This window comes from Notothenia rossii (assembly GCF_949606895.1).
Source record: "Notothenia rossii genome assembly, chromosome: 5".
NCBI lineage: Eukaryota > Metazoa > Chordata > Actinopteri > Perciformes > Nototheniidae > Notothenia > Notothenia rossii.
Genome location: NC_136903.1, coordinates 87,806,176 through 87,830,556, shown reverse-complemented (window position 1 = coordinate 87,830,556; position 24,381 = coordinate 87,806,176). Strand labels below are relative to the sequence as shown.

The 24,381-nt window shown below is 44.0% G+C and overlaps 1 long non-coding RNA gene across 1 annotated transcript; it reads right to left on the bottom strand.

Moving 5' to 3' along the window:
* Positions 1–1,712: 1,712 nt before the first annotated feature.
* On the bottom strand, positions 1,713–24,024 carry LOC307040795. Its single transcript, XR_013808614.1, has 3 exons — positions 23,596–24,024; positions 21,888–22,037; positions 1,713–2,733 (listed from the first exon to the last, which is right to left on the bottom strand). It is a non-coding gene; the product is annotated as an uncharacterized lncRNA (long non-coding RNA).
* Positions 24,025–24,381: the final 357 nt, after the last annotated feature.

Here is a 24,381-nt window from a genome sequence, read left to right as displayed (position 1 = left end):
TTAAGGCTGCGTCGTAACACAGTGAATCATAAGAGGTGCTCTCCACTGTGAAATGGCTTTAGCTTTGTCTCATTGCGCCGCTCGTAGCGGGAGAATGAGTAAACAGACAATCTATTCCACGCAGGCACAGACACAACACACACAATCAGGGCTGTCCATTAATCGGTTGTAAAGCAGGGTTTTTTTTTTTGCCCCGCCTGAAGAAATCCATGATATGCAGAGTGAGAGAAAGAGAGAGCGCGGGGGCTAATCTATGGGAGACGCCATGCAAGGCCATGCACTATCCACTGATAATGAAAACCCCATGAAGAAGGGATGTAAAAGACGGAGGAGTTGATATCAGACGGGAAAAGGTGGCGGGAGGGCGAAAGGTAGACGGGAGAAGAGATGGAAGATGGGTGGGTGGAAGCGGGGGGGGGGGAGGCGGGGGCACTGAGGCGTTTTCTAAGCCCTGAATGTAAATATGCGTGAGGGGATTATCACAGAGTGCCAGGCGGCGCTTTTTGGGTCTTTGTTTCCGTGACACCGTGACGTTGGCTTTGTTTCCCTGACAGCAGACGTGTGTGTGTGTGTGTGTGTGTGTGTGTGTGTGTGTGTGTGTGTGTGTGTGTGTGTGTGTGTGCGTGCGTGCGTGCGTGCATGTGTGTATGTCATTGTGTGTTTGCGTGTGACATCCAGGCATCTGTTTCCTGCTGGAAAAGGTTAATTACATCTCCACTGCCTGACTGGACGTGCCATGCATAATCACATGCGCTAATGAGACCTGTGTGTGTGTGTGTGTGTGTGTGTGTGTGTGTGTGTGTGTGTGTGTGTGTGTGTGTGTGTGTGTGTGTGTGTGTGTGTGTGTGTGTGTGTGTGTGTGTGTGTGTGTGTGTGTGTGTGCCTGTTGTTCGACATGTATTCTAAGCAGAGTTTTATAGCTGCTGAAAAGATCTCTTAACCTCTTGTTTCACATTTTGAAAGTCATTTGTTGCATTCAAGATGAAACACAAGCACACACACACACACACACACACACACACACACACACACACACACACACACACACACACACACACACACACACACACACACACACACACACACACACACACACACACACACACACACACTTTGGGAGTCACACACTCACACAGGTGACAGCTGGAAGCGCCGCCGTGGCATTTACGGACAGACTCTCCACTCCCACAGGAGGACATTAATGGATGGGTCTGCATCGGTGTGTGCGTGTTTGTAATTACTCGTCTGCCGACTAATGAGACGAAGATGCTACGGCATCAGAGGAGGGACTTCTCACAAACCCTGTTGCTCATCCTGACCCCTGATTCCCATCTTCACACTCAAGCTAAGCTGCTGATTGGACAGCTGCTCGGCTGTAGATTGGGCCCAGCTCAGCGTGAAAAGCGAGAAGGACTCCAGCCCTCCATGGGTGACTTTGGAAATTACTGTACACTTTCTCACTTGGCTGAAGTTCTCGCTAAGTTGATCTGACACAAGCAGGTAGGTGAGGATTCAGCCTCCGTGGAGGTGTGATTAACGGCAAGAAGGGGAGAAACGGGGGGCCGGCTGAGAAGTGTGACCGAGAGATATAATGGTTCGCTCTTCACACCTTATACAGTACGGGTGTAGCGAGAAATGAATCACACAGATAAGAAACTTTTTTGTTGTTGCCAGCTGCCAGGGGAAAAGAGTGAGCATGGATGGGGATCAACTCCAAGGTCACAGGTTTTTATTTTTTATATTTATTACAGTTTTACAGATTAAAAAGTGGAAAGAACATAGAAACTGAAGTCACAGATACAATTGGAAACAATGCAGTATCTGTTACATTTTAGAACATATTCACAATAAAAGCCTGTGACTTCTGAAGCCCCTTCACCGTCGCTGTTATAGAGTGGTGCAGTGACTAGGTATTATGTACGCCGACCTGGAAGTTACCATTGAGTCCCTCGACAAAAAGGAACGGGATCTTTCCATTGGATTTCTCAATATTGCAGAAAATAAGATATTTGGCAAACATACATTTTTAATACTTACTCTTTTTGTTCAGCAGGATAATCTCCACATATTTTTATTTTTATTTTTTAGACGTAAATGCAATCGCCATAAGTAAAGAGCTAATGCTAACAAACTAATTACCTCATGGTTTGATGGCGGCTAAGCTAACGGCGGCTAATGTTGGTGTCTCATTCAACCACTTGTTAGCTAACGCCTTTTTCAGGACAGAAGCTTCAGATATTCACGAGTGGGGTATTGACTGATGTATTTGATATATCGTAGAGCAACATTGTCAACACCTCTTCAGCTTGTGTTAACCACAAACCTTATTTCAGGCTTCTTACCACCACAAACACGTTAAAGGAACTGTTGACTTCGAGACAAGCCAACTTGAAGTGGTTAAATGCGAAGTAATTTCCAGATTGTAGGACTTTTAGTGGACTGCACCACTCTATAGTATCAACATATACAATATCAGACAGTCTTTGCTAGGCAGCAGTTACACGTGAAGGCGTTATTCAGTCTGTTAAAGGATAAGACCGTGGTGAAGGTGAGGAGAGGCTGCAGCACTACCACACCTCGGTCTCACGATCCCTGCATTGCTCTGCCTCCTCACCCTCCACTTCCTCTTGCTGCTTTTTCTTCTTGTCTCGTCGGCAGCAGGATCCGTTCAGGCCGCAGAAGCAGGCCCAGGTAAAGGGCATTATCTATCGGACGCACCGCATCCACGTAAACCTGCGGAAAGATAGAGAGGGAGGGAGGGGCAGGGGAGAGAGGAGGGGAGGCGTTATAATGTGTCTCTTTCTTCCGGCAATCCGCTTTAGATATCACACTGCTCACGAAGCCTTTGAACTCTAAAGAGATATCCAGTATCAAAGAACAAGAAAGAGCAGAATCTTTTAATTTTCTCTCTTTTCTTTTGCATATTGAGGCAAAGCTTTGAGTTGGAACTTTTAACTGAAGTCATGAAGAGATTAAGACTTTTTTTCGGCAACATTGGATTCACTTCAAGCTTGCCTAAAAGACTTGCCGAAAGTCAAAAATATGATCAAATAAGAAAGTTGCCACGTCATGCTGTGCTGTGCACACCAACTGCTCTGAGGCTCAGGCTGAAAGAACCCAGTGCAAACCTCTTATCTGCTAATTATCTTTAAGCTCGATAAATGGATCTTTGTTGTCAAAATGTCAATTTTGGAAGTGACCTTAATTTGAATGACATTTACTTCTGGATCCCTTGACACCTACACGTACTCATACATCGTGTTTTTTGCAACCAATAGTGAATTGGTACAACCAAATGCTAGGACATTTATTTTTCGGGTAACCAGAAGTTGCCGCCTGTCAGGAACGTATCCTCCTATACGCAAACCAAAAAGCTTCAAATCTTAATCGTCTTGGAATGGGTTACCAATTTCTTGGGTAACCAGAAAGTTACAATCAACTTTCATGAACAGAAAATCTGCAAAAAAGGGTTGGATTTGTAAGATGAAAACACGGGTGGCCTCCAGACCGGATATCACTCGCAGAGACCTGTCAATCTCAAGGAAGCCCAGCCTGGCATTATTGTCTGTTTTACTCTAAACGGGACCATCATTTATAAAATGACGAGATGCGATCATAAAATTGCCGGAAAAATGTTTACTGATATATTAAATCAACCAGACGTATTTTTGAAATCCCTGACCCTAACCCTAGTGAAGTTGCCCATCTCTGCTGAATAATAACAAATGCAAGATTGAAGCACTTCCATATTTTCTTCACTTTCTAGCCTAAAAAGCTAGGATCTCCCATCACTCACACAACCTCCAGCTGGTGTTGTAATCGAGTAAATATATAGGAGACAGCTGTCGATAATGCTCAAGGCCGTGTGAGTTTGCCTTTCACGTTTTTGCCGCGGTCCCAGCAAGAGAAAGTCAATGCAGAGGAAGGTGCTTTCGTCAATAGGTCAGTCAAACATACACTGCGGTAAAGATGGTGGTCTATTGAGCGCTGTCACTCAGAGAGGAGACACATTACCATTCTGCTACCTCTCACATTTTGTCTTCCCATCCCCATGTGCGCCTCAATTACTCACACACACACACACACACACACACACACACACACACACACACACACACACACACACACACACACACACACACACACACACACACACACACACACACACACACACACACACACACACACACACACACACGCACACACACACCCCCACACACACGCAATTATAGCCAGAAGTAGTCTTAAGGCTCACTAAACTCCCAACGTTAACATTTTTCAGAAGCACGCTGGAAGCCAATCACAAACGAGCGCTGAGATTAGGGGACTCGAGGTGAAACTGAGAGCTTCATTAAATACCAACCTGAGTCAGCAGCACCAGCAGTGTTCACTGTGTGTGTGTGTGTGTGTGTGTGTGTGTGTGTGTGTGTGTGTGTGTGTGTGTGTGTGTGTGTGTGTGTGTGTGTGTGTGTGTGTGTGTGTGTGTGTGTGTGTGTGTGTGTGTGTGTGTGGGAGTGGGTGACAATAACAAAGGCCCAGACCAAACATAAAGTGTCCGTATTCATGCGTGTTTGTGTGGCTTTAGGGATTGATGTGCGCTTCAACCTGTGTCTTATGGGGGCAATTAGCCGAGCCAGACTGCAGGCTGAGACAAAAAGCCTCGAGCCATGCAGAGTGTGTGTGTGTGTGTGTGTGTGTGTGTGTGTGTGTGTGTGTGTGTGTGTGTGTGTGTGTGTGTGTGTGTGTGTGTGTGTGTGTGTGTGTGTGTGTGTGTGTGTGTGTGTGTGTGTGTGTGTGTGTGTGTGTGTGTGTGTGTGTGTGTGTGTGTGTTAGTGTCCATGTATGCCATGAAACCTCTCCATGTGCTTTGTGTTATCCCTCCTGTCTTTTCGTATATCCATCTAATCCTCGTCTGCAGATCTCCCACTCTGTACCCAATGGCTTAAGACCCTATGTGACATGCCAGAGAAAAATCACATAGGAATAGAAAGCCATAAAACACAGCAGCGAGCCAGTCACAGGAGGAACACGTTTCCCCTCTGTGCATGATTGGTGTCCAGGAGTGAAGCTCTCACTGCATGCCTCTAACACCCTCAGCTGGTCTGACAGCTTACAAGGCCCTGCAGAGGATTTACAACCGTGCGGAGACACCTCTCTCCACTGTGTATCCTTCTTGTCTCCAGTGTGCATCCTCCCATGTCTCCTTCCTCCTCACCCTCCTTCTTCTTCTTTCCCCACTTTGTAACTCTCCGTCCCTACCACGCTGCCAGCCATCGGAGTCAGTGTCTTGTTTTGGTTGGTGTGTAATTACTAGGGGTTTCTTTCACAGAGATGAGACAGATGAAAACACAGCCTCTAGACCCTCTGAATTATTAACTGGCTGAAAATGGATGAGTCAACGTTAACAGAAGAAGGAGAGGGAGGCGAAGCAGCCCACGTGCTTCCACAAATACACAGATAAATGAACAGCAATAGGTCCGAGTGAAGCGTGGCACCATGCATGAACCATGGAGCATCCAAACACAGATTTTTAGTTAGTGATTTAGCCAAGGAACCTGGCAACGAATCTGGATCATTTAATACTTTGATAAAAGATTAACTTGAAGGTAGTGTTGTTGCCAAGTTTCCCCATTACTTGGTTCTGCTCTAACAAGCTGCAACGCAATGCATTTAAAATGATTGGATTTTTCGGCTAACACCGATTCATCAGGACGAGGGAAAAACTCCCTTTTCATCCCGACTGCTTTCAAGTAATCTCATAAATAAAATCCGTAGCATTAGAAGAGTCTTTCAAGTTTAATGTGACCTGTTGCATTTTGGGAAAGTGTTCGTCCAGTGTAATATCGGTTTAAAACTGTAATGCTCTACTAAGTTTACCACGGGGCAAAATGTAACTTCACTTTCAGGCCGGCAGACTTTTTGATTTGGTTTAAATTGAGATTTAGTATGTATTCACCCTCAGGAGCTTTGTGTAATGTGTTCAGCACCTTCATGAATGATGCTGATTACCCTGAGTTAACCTAAAACGTACCGACACGCCAGCTGTGAAAACATCCTAATGTTATAGCTCTACAAACCGCAACATGAATTAGCAACCCTTAATTAGCAACCCTTAATTAGTTTGGTGATATGTGTAATTTAGTCCAATGTTGTTACAGCAGAACTTTATTTTATAGCATGGTATTTAAGGTTGTTTTGTTCAGCATGCAGTTACTGTATGTCACAATGGCAAAAGGCAGTTTACAGCCTGTTGTCTGTAACTGCCCTTATTTGCAAGATAGATCTGCTGGTTTATTTCCAACCATCATTAAACCATTGCACAACAAAACCCCTCGTTACTTGGAGCACATCAAACTTGTCATTCTGAATCACCTCTGCACATCGAAAGTATTTCCACAAAAATGTTGAATTCTGCACATGACTCCACTTTTTCTGTTTCCACCTTGTGCTGAGTTTATACAAAATAGAGCCTCTCTGGGGTAAAGTAACCTCTAACCGTTAACTTGTGGAGGTTAAGTGAAAAAGAAAATGCCCTTCCCAGAGTCGGTAGTGAAAGCTGCTTTTATGAGAAAAGACTTGATTGATATGTGAAACATGATGAATACCTGTTAAATTAAACATCTCACAGTTGTGGTAATCATCCAGTATACTTGTCTGACTGGATAAGATAAGATAAGATAAGATAAGATTTTATTCATCCCGAAGGAAATTGTTGTGCCGGAGTAACAAAATACAATAAACACAATAAACACAGCAGCAAAACTGTACACTAAAAGTGCAGCAAAAAGAGCAATTAAACATCCACAGACAACATGAAAAGTAGAAACATAGAAAGTCACACAATCAATGCAATTATTATTAGCAGTATTTAGTAGTTAGTAGTGCAAAAATTAAAACGTAGTGGCAGTTACTTAATTGCACGTTATCATAGAATTATTAATAATAATAATAATAATAATAATATAATATTGCACATAGTTATATATATATATATATTCTGTCTGGACCGCTGCGTCAAAAAAGAGGGCTTCTGCCCCGTTACTTCTCCGCTGCCCAACGGTATACTGTTTTTCTCAGACGCGGAGGGATACTGACTTGTTGTGAAAAGTAACTTACAATTCTACCCGTGGTATACGCTCAGTATATCACGGCTAAGAACCAATCAGATTGCTTGATTTGACTTGTCCGTTTTATAAATATATTTATTAAACGGTCGGGCCGAGCCACGCCCCTTAGCTGTGATATAATGAGCATATACCACGGCCTGTCGTGAGCTATTGCTTAAATATAGCAGCGAGTGTATTGCAATGATGTTAATTATATTGATATGTATATTGCACATAGTGTTGGTGTGGGAGTTCTCAGTGGCCTTTACTTAGGGGTGAAGAGTTACAGAGTTTGATTGCCACTGGGAGGAAAGACCTCCTGTGGCGCTGTGTGGTGGTTATGGGTGATCTCAGTCTGTGGCTGAAAGTGCTCCGGTAGGAAACCAGTGTGGCATGCAGGGGGTGAGACCCGTTGTCCAGAATGCTGAGAAGTTTCCTCAGCATTCTCCCCCCCTTGATATTTATATTTCTAAATATACTCCACTCTAAGAATTCATACCGTTCATTTTGCTTTCATATTCTTTTTTGGACAAGTTTTTGATTTGTCTTTTGTTGATCTATGGATTAATATGCTCCCACAGGTAAATTGTCACATGTACACATGTCACATGTACATATCCATGACAGTCGTCAGAAAATTGGTCTCTTGGTATTGGGAAATGGCCTCTAAAAACACATTTCACTTACAGGAATAAGTTCGAGAGTTTAGGAAGTGCACTTACTGACTGAGGAGTTTTACAGGTGCAAGTAAGTGGATGTTTTACTTTTAAACAGAGCCACGCTAGCTGTTTTCCCCTGGAGTTACTCTCTGTGCAAAGCTAAGCTAACAGCCCGCTGGCTGAATCTGTAAATATTTATGAGCAGTGTCGAGCCGTCAGGGCCCTCTAGGCCCTCTGTGGGCCTAAGATATTCTAAAAAATAATATTTTAAAACATTAATAAAACAACAGATTTTGTTGTTGTTACATTTTTCATTAGTTTTACCAAAATAACTTGATTTAATTGTATTTAAAATAACATTTCCAAAGAAATAAATCCTTCAAATCTGCCTTTTCAGTTTCTGTTGGAATGTGAAGGGTTAAATGCCGTCTCTGCGAGTTATGTGAAGACGGGAGAGCTTGTTGGTCCCTCTCTACATTCACAGAGGGCCATAACTCAACGAGAGAGAAATGTCAAATGACAGTACAATTGACCAATCATATCTTCCCTCTAAATGGGTGGGGTTTATTTTCGCGGACTTTATGACAAGTTCCGCCCGCTGTGAGGTTTATACCATGGTTTATACACGTGTATAAAGAGGTGCAGTGACGCGTCCTAAAACCCGGAAGTAAGCTGCGCTCGGGTTCCCTCCACACGAAAGCAAAGGGATTTCTCCAGAGGATTTTGGAAAATAGCTCGAAATAAGGTCTGTGGAAAACGAACCTGTTTGATAAATGCACGTTTTGTTCAGCCGGATAATATCCACATGTCTACCCTACTTTTATAATTTTCTAATCATAAATCTAATCGATAGATTTACGATCGATAGATTTATGATTAGCATACGTTTGTTCATGATGGCTCACTTCAGTGATAGTGATGACATCGTTGCAAAATTATTAACCGAGTCATTTTCAAGATTGAGTTACAATGATAACCCGCAAGTGCTTCATCCCAAAGGACAGGAGGATGGACTTTGTGTTTCAGTGATTTGATCATCAAAGGTAGGCCTAAGTCATTTTCAATGTGGGCTGCCGTGCCGACTTAATTCATTTGTAATTATTACTTGACTGTGGGTGCCCTGTCATGATAGGTGTTTATATATATGGTGTTGTTCTGTGTGGTAGTGGGTCGCTGTCATTGATGCGTTTTGCACCCCAGGCTGCTTTTTTGATATTCCGCTGAAGTATACGCTGTTACGTAATAACTCTTCTTTTTTTTCGAGGGAAGGGGGGGGTCAGAGGGCCTAGGTATAAAAGTCACGGCTCGCCACTGTCTATGAGTGGTATCGACTTTTTTATCCAACTTCCAGCTAGAAAGTAAGTATTTTCCCAAAACCATTCCTTCAAGATCGATAGCAAAAACATCCATAAACCCACCTGCATGAATGCTAATAACCAGAGATATATTCACAAATACCTGCACGCTATATTTCCCTTGTATCTGATGAACAAAGAGCTGCTTTACAGTTTGTAAGGGAACCCCTTTGCTTTCAGGAGACTGCTCTGGCAACAAGCATTGGGATGAGAGGTCAGAGGGCTGGACAAACATTCAGAGATAAGAAGAAATAAGATCAAGAAGTAATGCTTTAGAAAAGAGAAAGAGGGCCATGCGGAGAATTTGAAAACAGGCAGGATTAATGTCAGTGTCACCCATCTTTCTTTGAGCCTTTGTCATCCCTGTGAAGACTCTCATAGCTTCCTTGTAAGTGCTTGTATGTTGTGTGTTAGCGTCCGTGTTTGCTCAAGTAAGCTGATTTGTGTCTTATCGAGATCCACTGTGGAAACAGACAATCGTGGTTCATTTGTAATCTTCTTGTTTCGAAGGCGAGATAAGGCGATCAGCGTAGGGGCGAGTGTGAAAGAACGCATGCCTTAATGTGTGTGTGTGTGTGTGTGTGTGTGTGTGTGTGTGTGTGTGTGTGTGTGTGTGTGTGTGTGTGTGTGTGTGTGTGTGTGTGTGTGTGTGTGTGTGTGTGTGTGTGTGTGTGTGTGTGTGTGTGTGTGTGTGTGTGTGTGTGTGTGTGGTTTGACTTATGTCTGTTCGTGTGTGTGTGCGTAGAGAAAAATATAAGCTCAGTGTTCTGCCTGAGTTTGAGCGACAGAATCCTAAAGCTGATCCCAATGGTCAACAGCTCATATACGTTCCACAGAAAGCCTATTAAACTTTATCCATTATTTATACCGTGCCTGCCTTCGGACACTCACACACATACAAAGCAGAACGCCCGTGTGTGAGAGTGATTCGTGCTGACGTGTGCCTGACATCTACTCATGGAATATGAGAAACCTTCATCTAGCAGGCAACGAGACGCCCTAACAGAATAAAAGAGAGACTCTGCGATTGCCTCAAATATTCCGAAATCCCTGAGAAACTGGCTTTCATGTAGAGCTTTTTTTTAGTACACTTAAAAGTCACATAACTGCTCACAGAATACACTTTTAAACATCAGAAAACCTCAGAAAAATGTAAGAAATGCCTAAAGAATTGGTTTTACTTACATCTGGTTTCCGTAGATCCGTTCACTCTGTCTTTGTGTGGCCTCGTATGAACCATTGCATTGCCTCCTAACTTATCAAATCGAACACAAAGAGAGTGTCTTCTTTTTCCCGGTCGTTCTCTAAGCCACTCTTTCTTTACCGTCACATATACCTTACAAGCGGTGTGTGTCCTGGATCCCTGCGCTCGTCGTTACTGGTTCTCACACAAAGCCTTTACCTGTATCTGTGGCATTCTTGTCTCCCCCCCTGTTCTACCCGCCCTCCCAAATCTCCTTCTCTTTCCCCCTTGTCCGACACAAAATGCCCTCTGTCCTGCTCTCAGGTAAAACCTCCCACCCACCGACCCCCCGATCTAGATAACCGAGAGGGGCTGAAACAGTTTCTGTTGTCCGAACACAAAGACGCCAACGGTGGGTGGGATGAAGAGGTCGGGAAAGATGGATGATATATGAAAAGAGAACGTGAGCAGCAAAAAGGAGAAAGTCTGATAAGGTGGTTCAGAAGGTAAAGAAGGAACAGTGGACAGAGATGACATGACGTCCTGTCAGGCTGAGGTATTTCAATAGTGTGTGTGTGTGTGTGTGTGTGTGTGTGTGTGTGTGTGTGTGTGTGTGTGTGTGTGTGTGTGTGTGTGTGTGTGTGTGTGTGTGTGTGTGTGTGTGTGTGTGTGTGTGTGTGTGTGTGTGTGTGTGTGTGTGTGTGTGAGAGCAGGTTCAGGTACACTATGGTGCGTAGCAGTCTCATGGCTAGCTGTCTCCCAGTCCCAGTGAACAAAGAGCCTATTGACTCGGTAACACACAGGAGCTTTCTATCTCCTCTACAGGCCAGTGCTTTGTGCTTCACCCTCTCAACACACACATTTGCAAATTCCCCCAACACACACACACACACACACACACACACACACATGCAGCAACACACCAATCCACCTGTGCCTCGGTGTACCTGCCCTCTTTGCAGGACTGCTCGATATTCAACGTCGATAAGTGTGCGAAAAAGGCAGATTTTTCTATTTCGATGAATCAATTGGCATTCCCTTCACTCACCTTGAGTTAATGTTATACATTTGACAATATCAGAGTACAAGTAGTTTTCTTATTTAAAGCAGTACTCTAAGACTAAGTTTTAGACTAAGTATCATTGGGATCTAAGAACTGAATATTAAAAACATGTGATTAATAGTTCAACTATCAAAAAGTCATGTCAATGAAAGGTTGCCAGATTCCACCCAATGGCTTGTTTTGTCTGACAAACCAAAAAAGATTCATTTAAATATTATTCAAAATAGAAAAAAGACCAGTTGTTGGGCTGGACCAAGTATTTTGGATCCGAATCGTTTGGGGGAAAGGCCTCTTTCTGAGTGAAAAATCCTTTAGACACTTACCATTTGAACTATTGAATGCAACAACCCTACGAGAGTACAGAAGTGTTCACATGTATCCTCATTTCTACGATGCATTGCTTCTCACCTTTCTGATGTGACAGCAATTTTAATCCCCGCCTTCAGGTGCTCATATACTCGGCAACATGTCTTTGTTGTGTAGATGTAACTCTCATAATCTGTCTCTATCTATTTAACAAAGAGAGGCCACTCAACCGCCATTTGAAATATGTAAAAGAATAGTCTAGACATGTAGATTTTTAGATGCCACTTTAGCTTCTTGGTTCGACAGTACTTTGCCTAACGACGTCCCTGAGGCTGCAGACAGAAAACAACTTTGTCGAGAATGCGAACTTATGAACTTTGTGTTGTCTGTTGGTGTCTATAATTATCTCTCTTGCCTCCTTGTGGAGCAACACCGAGGCTACAGAGAGCCGGAGAGGACTACTGGAGGTACATTAATTATAACCTCCAGGTTCCACGGGGAATTAGGCTTAACAAGGTCCGTCTGAGAGCAGGGGATTATGAGGTTTCACTAACACTACAACCGCCAACCATGGAGCTCCCGTGAAGTTATGAACTGGCTGAATAATAATGCTGTGAGGTATTTGCACCAGAGAATGGCGGACGGGGAGAGAGAGAAGGACTGTTTGAGTGAGAGTGCTTCAGTCAAGAGTCTTGCCTCGATGCGATTGAACATATAACCTGAAACTGAGGGGAGTGAAGAAGTAGAGCAAGTGAGAGGGAGAGTAAGAGAAACGAGGACATCAAGGTCACAGTGATACGGAGGGAGGGAGGAAGACAGATGGAAATAGGCAAAGGAAGGAAGGGCATCGGAAGAGAGAAAGTTAGAAATGTCCTCAGCCAACAGAAGTGTGGTTAATGTCTATCTTATTATAATATTGGTACTAGGCTACTTAGGCAGGTTGTACACTTGTGTTTGTCCAACACAGTCTCACGGCATTTCGTGTTTTAGTCACGAAATTAATCTATTGATTCGTGTTCACCAACACGATTTCCTCATTTTTTTCGTGTCACACAGAACGATTTTAAAAGCAAGTTAAATAATAACAAATTAGAAGGAAAAATAGATTTTAAAAAATAAAGATTTCTGACACAGAACGATTTTAGAAGCAATGTATTTCTATTGGTAGTATGTTTCGTGCCTGCACCAAATAATAACAAATTAGAAGAATAAAAAAGATGACAACAATTACAGATTTCAGTATTCTGAGGATCTGAGCCTCATTTCTTTTCCTCGCGGACGGCAAAAAAAACATGAAACACTTTAAAATAAAAGGGTTAGGGTCAGGCTTAGGGTAAGATATCGAGTAAGAACATGTTTTTATGAACCACAGCTTCTGGTCTCCCAAGACCCGACCGGACAAAAAGACGTGGTGCAGGCACGAAACACACTACCAATAGAAATACATTGCTTTTAAAATCGTTCTGTGTGACCCGAAAGAAATGCGAAAATCGTGTTGGTGAACACGAATCAATAGATTAAATGAATTGCGTTACTATAACACGAAATGCCGTGAGACCGGGTTGGTTTGTCGTACTGTAATCAGACCTAAAGATGTCTCTTCTTAGCTCAATGTAACATATTGAGGACAGCTTCTTTCCTTTGTTTAAAAAATGCAATATTAAGCTAAAGCTCATCAGGGGAAGTGGGTTGTGTTTGAGTTGCCTCATGTTGGCCAGTTGATGCCATATCGCCCAGCCCTAAATCAGACTGAACGTGAAGTCTTTTGCCTCAAGTTCATTTTTGGCTTGTTGTTGCAGTCCCAGTTAATTCATCCCAACAAAAAAAATCCAGTCACTGACAGATGTAGCTAGCAACTATCTGGCAAGGCGCGCCCAAAAGTCAACAGTCTTCAAATAGCTTGTTCTGTCCGATTGTATCGACCGTAAGCTACAGATGTTAGCTTTAGCTACGTGTCGACGGTGTGTTGTGTTTGTGTGACAGCCAGGACTTCATCACAACGTAGTCTTTTGTAATATGTTCCTCCAGTATCCTCTGTAGGTGTATAAAGTATCGTCTGCATAAGTGTGATTTGATTGTTGCTCAAGTTACAGCATTTGAAATTATGTTTTGCAGTTTTTCTGACCCAGAATCTGCGTTTAAGTCTATTTTCGCCCACTCTCTTTTCCCGTGGATTTTGTATACAACAACACAAGCAAATATTAATTACACTTTGCACTTGGTGATACATATTGGCAGTGAAGGCGAGCAAGTAAAGACATGCTTCACTGCCAGTACGGAAGAAGGGAAGAATTACAACAGAAGTGACAAAAGTTGCGTGAGTATTATTTAAAAATAGTTTAATCCAAGCCTATTTTCGAAGCACAGAGGGAGTGCCGTAGAGTCAGAAATAGGGAGGGAGAAAGAGAAGAAGAAGAAGAGGGGGGCACCCTGCCCTAGATATTCGCCTGTAAGCTGCTCAAAATGCAAACATGGCAACTGGCCGTGCGAGAGAGAGGAGATGAGAGAGGAGCTGAGAGATGGGCAGAGGAAAAAAAGAACGAGGGACAGAAAGTCAGGCCAGAGAAAGGATTAGTGATCAAAGACAGCCACCGGCCATCCTGAAAGCCCCCGACACACACAAACACATTCATAGAGAGAGAGAGGGGGGAGATTAGAGTTTCTTTCCATGGGGTTAATCATTTACCTTCCTCCTTCCCAGCAGCACCTTGGCTGTGAGAACGAGCACTTTATGCATAAATCCATTTGCATTAGCCGTAGTGTAAATGTTAAGAGGGCAAACACACTCGCACAGCCATTGATTTATTACAGCGATGTAATGAGAATCTATGCCATGTCTAACTTTCAAATTGGTTTTATAGCCTTTCCCACGGAGAAGCGTTTCGGGGGGAAGTTAAAAAACACCATATGACATCTACGTCTTCCTGCTGCAGAAAGGTCCGAGGTGGAAACTAGAAATTCTGAAATGGTTTTTAATTCCTTCTCCTGTCTCTTCCTCTCAGACGAGTCGTCGATGAGGAGAGAAACAACGTGCCGGAGATACCAATTAGACTTTCATACGGCAGCACAACAATCCTCCGCTTCCCTGAGGAGCGCCGGTGGGGGGAGAAGGAGAAACAGCAATGGAGGAAGGAAGGAAGGGAGGGAGAAAGGAAGGAAGGAAGGAAGGAAGGAAGGAAGGAAGGAAGGGAGGGAGGAAGGGAGGGAGAAAGGAAGGAAGGAAGGAAGGAAGGGAGGGAGAAAGGAAGAAAGGAAGGAAGGAAGGAAGGAAGGAAGGAAGGAAGGAAGGAAGGAAGGAAGGAAGGAAGGAAGGAAGGGGAAGCTTTTACTGCAAGGAGAAGGAGAAAACTTTGCAAGAGTCTTTGTCTGACTGTTTTTTGTTTGTTTCTTTTGGGTCCCCTGAAAGGCGCTATATAAATGTAAGTTATTATTATTATTATTATTATTATAATTAAGAGCTCACATCTAATCAGGGAATCCTCCTTCTCAATATCCCCGTGCAGAGACACACACAGAAATACACACATCTCCCCTGTCAGAGGCTTGACCTCCACTCGCTGAACTCGCTCCTCCGTATTCCTTCGCCCTCCCACCGGCTGACCTGATTGGCTAATGACAGCTCATTTATCTTCATGCAGCACCTGCAGTGTCTAGTGCCTAGACACACACACACACACACACACACACACACACACACACACACACACACACACACACACACACACACACACACACACACACACACACACACACACACACACGGACACACACGGACACACACGGACACACACACACACACACACACACACACACACACACACACACGGACACACACACAGACACTGTATATCCTGCTAGACTAAGTGTGTGCACACCAGCGTTGCCCTTGCTGCAACAGCTTGCACACATTGGTTCACCTCTGGGAAATGAAGAGGAGAAAGGAGGAGGAGGAGGACGAGGAGGAGGACGAGGAGGAGGAGGAAGATAAGGATAAAGGGGTAGAAGAGAGGGTAAGAAGGGAATAGCGGGAACAGAGGAATGAATAGGAAGCAGATGAAAAAGGGAAAAGATCAGAACAATATGAGAAAAGAGGTGATGAGAGAGGAACGATGAAAAGAATAAAAAAAGATAAAAGAGAGAGGGAGAGGGAGGAGACACCAGAGGAGGGAATGGAGGAGGGAAGAAGGATTGATGCATGTTTTATTCACTCACTGCGAACACTTCTTTAATTACCGCAGCTGAAATCATTGCCAGCCTGATCACTGCGTACGTATGTGGGTATGGGGGGGGGGCTCTCTAATATGTGTAATACAGAAACCATTAATTATCAAGCAGGCTGGAGAAGTGAGGCCAAAGGGACGAGACGAAGAACTGTGTAGAGGCCATATACTGTAATACCAGCATCCATTAAAAACAAATAAAACATAATCATTTGTCCCTTTAAAAAAAAAATCCACTTTACATTTCAAACATGAAGTCTTTCGGCTTTTAATTAACATTTACATAATAATAGTGTTGGCCTATGAACTAATGTTATCACTGAATACTAAGTTAAAATCTCTCCTTCAAGCACTACGAAATAGGTGATATGTATTTGTATTGACCCATATCATCATTTACGACATAACCGTACTTTGGTTTTATATTTGCAGCCATTGGGTCTATCTTTTTTGATTACTTTGTACTCATCTAAGTTGCGCTCCAGACCAAAATGCATTATGCATAATTTTTCGGAGTTAGCATGTTATGCGAGTGCGTAATAATAACGGTCAATGGCGCCCCAGTTGGAGCGGAGACTTCAGCTACTGTTTATTCCATTCCTGTCTCCAAAGTCGAGTTGCTAGCGGCTGTTGAGCATTTGCCACGCACATTTTCTTTCTGTTTTGTGCACTTATATTGCACCTCTGCTATCCTTCCATCTCTTACGGCTTACCGGAAGTCAGATCGCGGAGGAAATAGTTCCAGCAGAGGGCCCCAAAACGTCCTTTTTCCTGGCCACATCAACCAGCTCTGACTTAGGGATTCGAAGGTGCTCCAAGGCCAGGTTGTCACGATCTGTTTGTGTCTGGTCTTACTTCATGGGTGTTTCTCAATGTCGAGTAAGGATGCTCCAGAGCCACTATTTCAAGCATACTACGTCATCGAGTGCCGCCGAAGGACCGTTCCAATCTCCAGCATACTTGGAATTCTACTGAGCCCGGCGTACTTCGTTTGGAGAAATTTCGAAGCTGCACATGTGTAGACTCCGCGGTCTTAAAATCCCCACAATGCTTTGCGCACGGACCAATTTCCCCAAATCTGTGGCGGAAAATGTAAGGCGGGGCCTCTCATATGACGCACACCTGCACACTTGCTCGCCTGTTCCATTCTTTGTTTTCCGAATGCCAGGAAGGATTCTTGCCTCGCTTCTGAAGCAAGACGCTCGGAAGACATGTGCTACCAAGCAAGCGTACTCAAGATTGAGAAACACCCCATGTCTCTCTGTGTTTTCCTCCTGTCTGATGACCTGATTGTGTTCACCTGGTGCTTCTGTGTGTTTCCTCCTTCCCCACCTGTGTCTTGTCTTGGTGATCACTCTTGCTGGTATTTAAATTATGTTATTCTTTCAGTTGTTGGGAGATCCTTGTCGAAGTTGAATGTGTTCACTAGGGAGTGAGTTCTGCTCTCTATGTTAAAGACTTGTAGCCTTGAAATAAAGGTATTTTCGGTTAGACCCTCTATCTGTCCTGCATTTGGGTCCTGCCTGCTTCACTCACCCTGACACAGGTGGAGTTATAATCCCTCCACCTGGTTCTGGGTTTGCCCGATTTCAATCCTTCCAGATTGAAATCCCTGAAAAACATCTCTAGGCCACGAAATGTGAAGTTTGGGGCCCTCTGCTGGAACTGTTTCCTTCGCGACCCGACTTCTGGTAAGCAGTTGAAGATGGAAGGATAGCATTGGTGCAATATAAGTGCACAAAACAGGAAAAAAAAATTCGCCCAGGTGGAAGGGGTGAGAATCACCAGGCTCCCCTCGATACGATACTATCGCGATACTTAAGCCACAATACCATAGTATTGTGAGTCTACGATATGCTAAGTATTGCGATACGATATATTGCGATATATATATATATATATATTTACATCTTTGTTTTGACTAACTTCCTGCCAATCCCACTGACGTTACCCATGGCCATGACCGCACAAGAAAAAGCTCAGCACCATAGTGGTTTGAAAAAGCAATTGTTACCAAAAACTTTTATTTGGATTTACAATATGAATAGTTTATATAATAAAATATCGATACGTGGTGTCAGTGTATCGATACAATATCGCAAAGTATCGCGATACTATGCTGTATCTATTATTTCCCCCACCCCTACCAGGTGGCATCCTAACCTCCCCGAATCACCTCAACTGGTTCCTTTCTTCTCCGAATCCTTCCCGGATGACTGAACTTCTCACGTTATCTCTGCGAGAGTTACCAGCCACTCTCCGGAGAAAAAACATTTTGGCTTTTTGTATTCGAGATCTTGGCCGTTTCTCAATCTCGAGGAAACTGGCTTCCAAGCCAATATTTCAAGGATGCTACGTCATCGAGTGCCGCCGAAGGACTGTTCCAATCTCCAGTATACTTGGAATTCCACCGAGGCTGCGTCCTTGGTTTGGGGGTAATTTCAAGGTTGCACATGGGTAGACTTCGCGTCCTTAAAATCCCCACAATGCTTTGCGCACGGACCAATTTCCCCAAATCTGTGGCGGAAAATGTAAGGCGGGGCCTTTCATATGACGCACACCTGCACACTTGCTAGTCTGTTCCACTCTTTGTTTTCCAAATGCCAGGAAGGATTCTTGCCTCGCTTCTGAAGCAAGTGACTCGGAAGACATGTGCTACCAAGCAAGTGTCCTCACGATTGAGAAACGGCCCTTGTTTTTTCGGTCATGACCCCTCCTACTTGACCAGGTGAGAACAGAAATGTGGGACCAGTAGGTGTTTGCGCCTGGTTTTAAAAGTGCACAGATTTTGAGACATGGTGATGTCACATCACTTAATTTACCTCAGATATTTTAAGCGATTTCTTAATAGCTTTAGATTGATTAAGTGATAGTATTATTTATGATTCTGCATCTTCGTTTTAATTGTCATTGCCAGTGATTGAAGCTCGACAGTGAAAATAGATAGTCTAGTTTTGTTTCTATGGTTATCTTCCATGCTAGCTTGCACCTATGAACACAGCTGTCATCTGATTGGTTGGTAAACAAGGTCAAAGTTGAAGTAATCAAAACTTTGAGCGCATAGAAACAACGTCAACGCAGAGTCATTTTACTCTGTCAGGGCTTTTTAATGCTGACTTTTATTAGAAACTTAGTAGTTCAGTTATCTTTCCCCTGAAATGACACATTCATATGAGAGCCCTATTTTTAGGAGAGCAGACTGAATCAATGGCATCTCTTCCTACTTAAACTTGTATTAAACTGCATATTCAAAGTGCACCCACATACTTGCCGTCTTTTCAAAAGTAGACCAGTTTGACTTTTCTGGAGCAACCCCACCGCAGCTAATTTTATTTTTTATATAATTGATTACCGCAATCGCAAGCTTACATGTCATGCCTTACTCATCCCTATCTCCTCGTCCTCCTCCCCCTCCTCCTCTGCTTCCTGACTGCAGAGAGAGGAGGGTTTGCATGTATTATGTCTTCTTTTGTTCTTTGCTGTCGGCTCATTGTCAAAGAGAAAAGAGGACGCGGACGCTTAGTGGGGGGGGCCGTGGGAAGGTAGAGGATGAGAGGGTCCTGATGTGACACCCGTCCTGACTGGAGGTAGATATTGGAGGCTTCACCCACCTCTAAAACCCTGACACCCCCACCTTCCTCTTTGTGCATTGTTATCTTTTATTTTCTCTCTCAAGCCAGGTGCTTATATCCAGCCTTCAGCGCATCTTATCTTTCCCCCACCCCCCGATCCTGCTTATCTCTCACGCCGCCACCACAAACTCACACTCTGACACATGCACACACACATTCCTTCAACCTGCCTCCACATCTCCATCTTTCCCTTCCTCTGCGGGACCGCTGGAGGCAGCTGGCGGGCCGTGACCTATCCTATCACTGATCTGGAGTCAGCCCTGACACGGCAGGCAGGCAGACAGGTAGGCAGGCAGGCAGACAGGTAGGCAGGCAGGCAGACAGTGAAGCGAGGAGCTCATCAACTCCAGATCTCTATCTCAACTCCAAGGCTTAATCCGGATGCTACTGTAGAAGCCAAGAGGCGCAACAGACGGATCAATTCAGCTTAAACTCCCTGAAATCTTCGGAAAAACTCAAGTTTCTACGAAGCTTATCAGGCACTTTATGACCTCCCCTGTTCATTTTGAGTTTTATTTTTTGGGCTTGGTCTTTCATGAAGCATATTCAGGCAGCAGCCTATGCACCAACACTGAAACACATGAGCACATACTACAGTTTAAAAAGCAGAAATAAAATCTGAGCTGACGTTTTAGTCCGTTTGAGTTTAACACACGCAGTGAAGCTCACACACGCTATTTTATGAACATATAGGTTCAACTGCTGAATTAGAAACAGAACAAATGAAGCAAAAAAGTGGAAACCATGAAGCAGATTCAGGCAGTAGAAGTATTTACACTTAAAGTATTATCCTACAGAACAGAACAGCTCACAGAGAAGAGATAACATCTGATCCTTTTCAACAAACACTATATATTCTTATTTTAGGGTTTTGACTAACACGGTAACCCTGCTTGTTATCGCCAATATTTAGAAATGACACAGTAATATAATTACGTATTTTTTATGTAACTATAAGGGAATCAATTAAATGTTTCGTATCCTGATTACGTAATCCCGTAACATGTAATCCATTACTCCCTAAACATGATTACGGCAAGATGCATTGTTTGGAAATCTTCGAAACTGTGACGCCCTTTTGTCCTGACGACTCTGTATTCATACTAGATTAATAAAGCTTAAGTTTGTGGAAATCACGGCTTTGTAAATGTTGTCCTTGCTAACAGGGAAGTGTATTGGCTTGCTTGTCTTGGCATACATTAATTGTGTGGGGTATGGCAATGTGTCAATGTTCATACTTTGACAGAACTCAATATATATCCACTGGTATAATCTTTTAACTTTTTTTTTTCTTTTTCTAGTGCCAGTGTTGTCGCTGCTGGCTGAAACAGAGTTGGGGGGGGGGTTTCGGAGCGAGGTTGGCGACGCTGCGTGAGCCGAGTTCTCCATCCTGATTTAGAATTAGATCTATTTCTGTTCATCCTCCAACCCCGCTGGGAAATATTTAAATCTGCCAGGGAATGTGTGTGTGACAACAGAGAGAGAGAGAAAAAAGTAGATGTGTCTCTATATATTTTGTTGCGTGGCTGTGTGAGAATTTGCATTTGGCACACGGCTTTTGGTAGCGGGGGGTTTTCTCTTCTGCAGGCATGCCAATTATAAGTCACTGAAGTCAAATCAAACAGAATGTGAAAGTAAGGAAGATCGAGTAAGAAATAGAAAGATGGAGAAGAGGAAAAAGAAACAAAGGGGGAAGTGTTTGCAGGCTCAACGTGAACTAGCGGGGAGTAAAGACTCAAGCCGTGGTCAGTCATTCATAAGCAGAGCACGTACGGACTGAGCCAAGCTTACCCTCTGGCCGCACACACACACACACACACACACACACACACACACACACACACACACACACACACACACACACACACACACACACACACACACACACACACACACACACACACACACACACACACACACACACACACACACACATTTGAATACTTTATTTGGTTCCACAAATGATATTACATAAGACAGGGAATCAAATATATCGGGGCTAAGCATCACACACACACACACACACACAAACACACACACACACACACACACACACACACAGACACACAGACACACACCACACACACACACACACACACACACACACACACACACACACACACACACACACACACAAAGCCACATTTCCAGCTCCATATCCATCCTCCATCCATTCAAATGTCACCGGCAGCACCTTTGACCCCGTTAGCGCACGAACACACACAGAAATTCCCACACACACACACATCCCACCTTAATGTCCCCATAATTGAAAAAAGACTCAACAATCTCCCACTTTAAAAAGAAACTAAATCACATCTTGAAAGTGTCTTCTTTTAGATAAAAAGGTGACACACACTCACCTCAGAGTGGATCCCGGTGCTTCTGCTGCCGCTGCCGATGTAGAAAAGACCGGACTGGAACCTCCACCCTCGCACACACACACACACGTGTACGCTCACACTCGGAGGACGAGGTGTGTGTGAGGACAATGAGACTTGGTCTGGATGGAGCTGAGCGGTGGTAGTAGTAGGAGGAGGAGGAGAAGGAGGGAGGAGGTAGGAGAGGGAGGAGGGAGATGTGTGGTTGGGCGGGAAGGTAAAGAGGAAAGAGAGGGAGGGAAGGAGAGAGAGAGATGAATACAGCAGAAGAAGAAAAGACTGAAAAAAAAAACGTGAAAAGGGTCCCACTATAGCGGAGTCCCTCTTGTTCCATTTATGTGTTGAGGTGTGTGTGTGTGTGTGTGTGTGTGTGTGTGTGTGTGTGGGTCTCCTGTTCGTCTCTTGAGACTTGGCGCCCTGCCTCAAAAGCGGAAAGTGTAGCGAGAGCAGCCTTACACCTTTTCTGAGTGTGTGTGTGTGTGTGTGTGTGTGTGTGTGTGTGTGTGTGTGTGTCCTCCACTCAATCAGCTCGCCAGTGTTACACATCTGACGTCTCCTTGTCTCAGAGGCTCCTCAAGCTTCGTCCTCTTCATCTCTCTCTCTCTCTCCCTCTCTCCGGGGAAATACCTCTGCCACTAATCTCTCAACCAATCCGGCTATTTCTCTTTTCTTTTACTTTCTTCTCACTGAGCCTTGCACCGTAAAAAAAAAAAAAAGGTTGTGCATTATCAAACCTTTTTTTGTCTATGATTGAATCCTAAATCCTTAAGACTCTGCCACAACTGTAGGGACATTTTTGAAACGTCTTGCAGTTTGTGTCCAAAAATAAGACCTAAAACTATACATTTGAAATTTAGGGATTTCATTTCTGTCTCTTAGAGCTTCATTCTTGGCTAAATACCAATGACATGCTTTTTGAAGTTACATTTTTTGCCAACCACCAAAAGACCGACACACCTCTGTACCTGTAAAAACTCATCAGATCATTAAATGTGCATTCATCCGCCGCTGGAAATAGTCCCCAAAAAGCCCTCTTTACTTCCTGTTTGAGCAATGTTGGACAGGTTCTCAACCTTTTAGGGAGCCTTTGCTAAGCATTAAACTATATTGATACCTTATAACACTAGGTTTGGTGAACATTTAGTAAAAACAAGTTATTTTTTATCTTTAAAGAACACACACCAACAGCAAAGAACGACATATACAAAACAGCACAATACACATTGAGCTCCAGGTGTGTGTGTGTGTGTGTGTGTGTGTGTGTGTGTGTGTGTGTGTGTGTGTGTGTGTGTGTGTGTGTGTGTGTGTGTGTGTGTGTGTGTGTGTGTGTGTGTGTGTGTGTGTGTGTGTGTGTGTTCACACGGCTCAGCCACAGAGAAGCCAATCTCCACATCCAATTATTTGCTTCTCAAAGGCAGACAGACGGAGAGAGGGGAAGAAACAGAGCGACGCAGAGAGAGACGGAGTTACAGAGAAGAGGCTCTTTGAGGGTTTGCTTTGGGGGGAATTAATTAGAATGAAAATAACCGGAGAGAGAATAGTCTCTTCTCCGCTCCGAGTCCGGAGAACAGTTTGTCAACAATCCCCAAAACAGAGCCTGTGGACACAACTCACAGAGAGAAGGAGATCAAAGGAGAAAGAAGAGCTGAAGTTGTTAGAAAAGGAGTGTTATAGTGTTGTGTCTCCGTACCCTCCTGAGGCGAGCGCTGCTTGTCCTTCCTTTTCCTTTTGATTCTTCTTCTTTCAGTCGTCCTTTCTTCCTCCGCTTTCTCTTCGCCGTCCGGGATATTCCATCAAAGAAGAGTCAAGGTGGATGGAGGCATCGCTGAGCTGCAAACACACTCCAGCTTTCAACTCTTTTCCCTCCGTTTTCTCTTCTTACTTTTGTCGGTCGGAGCATTTTTCTTTTCTTTCTTCCCCGGTAGCGGTGACACACAGCGTAGGGGGGACGGAGAGGAAGACTTAGGGTGAGCAACAAAAAAAAGGAGGGAAAAGAACAAGCGTAGGTAGATGGAGAGGAGAGCGGGAAATGACGGGAAGAGGCAGGTGGATGTATGGGTAGTGACACATCGCGGAGGTGTGTGTGTGTGTGAGTGTGTGTGAGTGTGTCAGAGCACGGGGGCCGTCCTTCCAGCCGACACACCACCAACGAGGAAGAGGTGGAGGAGGATTGGATGAGGGGAGTAGATGGCGCAAAAGCATCCCTGGCTTACACACACACACACACACACACACACACACACACACACACACACACACACACACACACACACACACACACACACACACACACACACACACACACACACACACACACACACTTCATCATTCATTATCATTCACTGGATTTCTCCATGACACGCATGGCTAACCTACTCACGCAGACGGACCCTGAACTGAATCCTAATGGGGGGGGAGGAGGACGAGGAGGAGGGGGTAGCAGGTGTCTACGTCTATTGTTCCCCGTCCAATGTGT